The sequence below is a fragment of the Poromitra crassiceps genome (assembly GCF_964638095.1).
Source record: "Poromitra crassiceps genome assembly, chromosome: 21".
NCBI lineage: Eukaryota > Metazoa > Chordata > Actinopteri > Beryciformes > Melamphaidae > Poromitra > Poromitra crassiceps.
Window position 1 is genome coordinate 18600982 of NC_139638.1, and position 5000 is coordinate 18605981.

A 5000-nucleotide genomic window follows, 5' to 3' on the forward strand; every position below is an offset into this window, starting at 1 on the left:
ACTGACTGGTCACACGTGTACCTATCTTAAACTCAACATGTCACAATCATACCTGCACATATGTTGGCTTTTGTTTTGCTACTTTTTTAATGTACTTCCCATATGTGTGTGTGTGTGTGTGTGTGTGTGTGTGTGTGTGTTCACTGTCAATAGAGAGGCAAAGTGGAACGTCACTTCCTGCTTCAGCACTGTACCAGAGATTTTCATCCGCCATTTATTTTCCCATAGACATTTCGTAAAATGCTTATAAAATAGTTGTACTTCGTCGAACCAAACGGTTCAGCTAACGCTACAATCGAGAGAGACCATAGCACATTTCACTCGGACCAAAACTTAAAAAAAACATCATCGAAAATATATTTTCTTTAAACCCGCATTTTTGTTAACGTTTTGGTCCCAGTGAAATGTTATGCGATCTCTCCTGTTTCTAAATATATCTGTACCGTTTGGTTTGAACCAGTAGAACTATTTTTATAAGCATTTTACGAAATGTGTATGGGAAAATAAATGGCAGATGAAAATCTTTGGTACAGTGCTGAAGCAGGAAGTAGGCAGTCACTTTGCCTCTCTGTATAAGATGTGTCCTTGCTGCAGAGCACTGCAGGTCACTGCCTTTGTTTCCATAGGGAAGCAGATAAAGAACACACACACGCGCACACACTCGTACCACACGCACACACACACACACACTCGTACCGCACACACACACACACACACACTCGTACCACACACAGGTCTACTCAGAGCTTCCCGTGGCTCTGCTAGGTCCTGTTGCCAAGGAGACCAGGCCTGTGCTGGATGCATCCCATAAATACCTGGGAGGTTTAGCAGTGGGAGAGAGGCTTCATTCAAACATCCTGGTTCATCACATCACAAACAGCCTCACACAGAAGACACATGATGCCATGTCAGCTGGCTTGGCTGCAACCTCAATCTTACCACTTCAAGCTAACTTCACACAAATTAGGAAGAACAAGTTTAATTTTCACATTGTCACCTGGAAATGTTTATATATATATATATATATATATATATATATATATATATATATATATATATATATATATATATACATACTAGGCATGGGTCGATTTCCGGTTTTACCGGTTCGGTTCGGTATACGAGCCCAAACCGGTTTGATCACGTGCGAACCGAAAAAACCTTTTTTTAGTTTTTTTTTTTTAGTTTTTTTTTTTTTTTTTGCCAGTCCATTCTGATTGCACTATTGTTCGTATTAGCCTCTTCTCAAGTTGCACTAGTAGGCAAAAGTCTTATTTTGGTTATTATGTTGATGTTTGAAGAAAAGTTAAGCTGAATACTTATGAGAAATAAAAACAGTGTGTTGTTACAGTTAAAAGGTTCTGCTTATTTGTATTCAGTGTTCGTGCTGGTTGGCAGCATACCAGCTTAGAGGTGCATTATCGCCACCAACTGCAGCCGCTTTGATACGTTTTTTGGGGGAATATCGAACCGGTTTCAAAATGTTCAAACCGACCCATGCCTAGGCCCTATATTGTGTGAATTTGTGAGTTTTGAAGTTTATAAGGCAGCTCAGCTGTAAGCCAATCCATTCTGATTGCACTGCTTGTGTTTTTATTAGCCTTTTCTCAAGTTGCACTAGGCAGAAGTCTTATTTCATTTATTATTTTGATGTTTAGAAGAAAAGTTGAGCTGAATAGTTATGAGAAATAAATACAGGGTGTGTTTGTTACACAGGTGTCCTGCTTCTTTTTATTCAGTATCATTGCTGGTTGACAATACCAGCTTAGAGGTGTATTATCGCTATCAGGTGGACTGAAGTTGCACTACAGACAGTTATGGGCCACACTCGGGAGCCCTGCTAAAAAAAAAAAAAAAAAACATTTTTTTTTTTTTTTTTTTTAACTACAAAAGAAATCGGTATACCGGTTCGATCCGGTTTAGACGGCAATATCGAACCGGTTTTAAAATTTTCAAACCGACCCAGCCCTAATACATACATACACACACATATACGTATATAGTTCTTCCCCTCCCTGATTTTTCTCTCAGTTTCTCCCTAAATGTACCCCTCTGCCAATCTGGGGAGAGTTGTAGACTAGCACATGCTTCATCTGATACATGTGCAGTTGTCAGCTGCTTCTTTCCACCTGACAGCGAGGAATTTCACTGGCAGACCGTAGCATGTGGGAGGATCACGCTATTCCCCCCACTTTACCTCAACACTTTACCTCAACACTTTACCTCAACACTTTACCTCAGCACTTTACCTCAACACTTTACCTCAACACTTTACCTCAACACTTTACCTCAACACTTTACCTCAACACTTTACCTCAACACTTTACCTCAACACTTTACCTCAACACTTTACCTCAACACTTTACCTCAACACTTTACCTCAACACTTTGCCTCAACACATTACCTCAACACTTTACCTCAACACTTTACCTCAACACTTTACCTCAACACTTTACCTCAACACTTTACCTCAACACTTTACCTCAACATTTTCCCCCAACACTTTACCTCAACACTTTACCCCAACACTTTACCTCAACACTTTACCTCAACACTTAACCTCAACACTTAACCTCAACACTTTACCCCAACACTTTACCTCAACACTTTACCTCAACACTTTACCCCAACACTTTACCCCAACACTACCCCAACACTTTACCTCAACACTTTACCCCAACACTTTACCTCAACACTTTCAGGGCTCGACGTTAACTTTTAAAAGTGGTTGCCGGAGGGGCAACCTGGCAAGAGCTTTTGGTTGCCCGAATAAAAATATGGTTGCCCAATTTTAGTCGCTTTATATTTTGAGTAATTAAGATACTATGCAGTCATAAGCCGGCTTAATAATGACGATGTGACAGAAAAGTAAGTATAATAATCTATAGTATAGTATAATAGGCCTATTCAGTGTGCGCACCGGGTGTAGTAGTAGTAATAATGATAATAATAATAATAATAAATTTGTGTCATTTCGTTTTCTAAACAAATCTTATTTTTTGTTTTTATAATGCATTTGCACTGAAAGGATTTAACTAATATTTGTGAACTTTCATTTTCATATATTTTTCAACAGTTATTGTTCATATTGTGCTTAATTTATTAATTAAAAGCGTTATTGATAATTAAGTAGCCTACCCTCCTCCAGGCCCGGCTCCAGACCCAAGTTACAGAGGGGGCCTGCCCCTAGCTTGGGGGGGCCAAGCTACCCAAGGGGGGTCCGGGGGGATTCTCCCCCGGAAGAAGATTTTGTACATTTTAAAGTAAAATTCGTCAACCTGGTGCATTTGAGAGCAAAATGAAGAGGCTAAATCTGTGAATAACTACACACATCTCTAATGTGTTGTGACTTTACAAATAATTAGGCCTAAACAATTAATATTAAGTGTATTTACACATTGTGCACAAATTGCATTCATTGTGACAAATTTACAATAGTTAATATCCAGCCAGAATCATTGCAAATGGATGTTCAAAGTAACAGTTAGCAATAGCATTGAGTTAATCAATGCCTAATGACAGCCAGATTCCATGTTAAACTTTAAAACAGAAAAACGTTTTTAGCAACAAAAAAAAAAAAAAAAAAAAAAAAAAATTGAATGGGGGGGCCAGTTTGTTAAATGGGGGGGCCCGGCCCGGTCAGGCCCTGCCCGGTCAGGCCCGGCCCGGTCAGGCCCGCCCCTAACGCCGGGCCTGCCCTCCTCATGTTCATTCAGGGATACTTTGATGACAGTGGTTTGGGGCCCCCACTCTGATGTTGCATAGGGCCCCAAAAGGCCCAGGAGCGGCCCTGCAATCCCTCTCTCTCTCACCCCGTATGAGAGGCTGACAGGCCAGGGATGCAAATCATTTCTCAGCACATATACGCGGTGGTAAAACGTTTTTGAAGGATGTCCTGGTCGAGGTGTATGTTGTAGGCTTGTTGTAGGCTACATGCTTTGCAGTATAGCGTTATGCTGGAATTATGCTTGAAGTTTGGGCTGTCGCACGGAAATGAGAGACACATGAATCTTGACGAGGAAACGTGTGGAGCGTTTATACACTGTGTGTGGGTTTCTGCTCGCGGAAGTGAGCTGGAGTCTTGAAAACTCCACTTTGTCCGCCCAGCCGCGTCCACGTAGTTACACAATTCGGGGTGTGCACAGCCAGGCGAAAACCGTCTGCACAGTAGCCTTGTGGAGGGGCGCGTCTGCTGATTTAACTAACTTTTGCGTGTGGACACTCGCCGATGCGGGAAGCACCTAAGCGCTTGTTGTAGGCTACATGCTTTGCAGTATAGCATTCGTTTTCCGTCCCGTTCAAAGACGCACGGGTATTTCACCTCAATGACAATTTCCTCGTCCTTTGTTTCTGTGCGGGGCTGCGGGCGGACGAGGTTCTTCTTGCGTCTTGCAGCCGCTGTGATTGTGTGCGAGCAGCCCCACCTGTCCCAGTCAGTACTCGTTAAACATACCGCACGTGCAGCATGCATCACGTAGGTTCCGACTGGTAATTAGTAACATCGTTTCGATTGTAACAGCAATAAAATGTCACATATATGTCACTCACAACAAGTATTAAAACATTTATTTGGTGTATATTTTGCTGTTTGCTGCTGTACATATTTTGTTGCATGTTAAATCGTGGTTGCCCCTGGGGCAACCAAAGACCGAGAAATGGTTGCCCCATGTTTTTTTTGGTTGCCCGGGGCAACCGGGCAGCCGTTAATGTCGAGCCCTGACTTTACCTCAACACTTTACCTCAACACTACCCAGATGTCCTGACGTTTTATCATTGAATATGAATTGTTAGGGTTAGGGTTGGGAAGACATACTTCCTGTAAATGGGAGAGTTACAGAGGGAAAAGGCAAGATTTGGAGATCCAAGGGTACTACTACAGGACACTAATGACTAGGGGTGTCACGATACACTCAGTTCACGATACGATACGTATCACGATACTGGGTTCACGATAACGATACGATACGATACGATTTTAACAATATTTTTTTAAACTTGA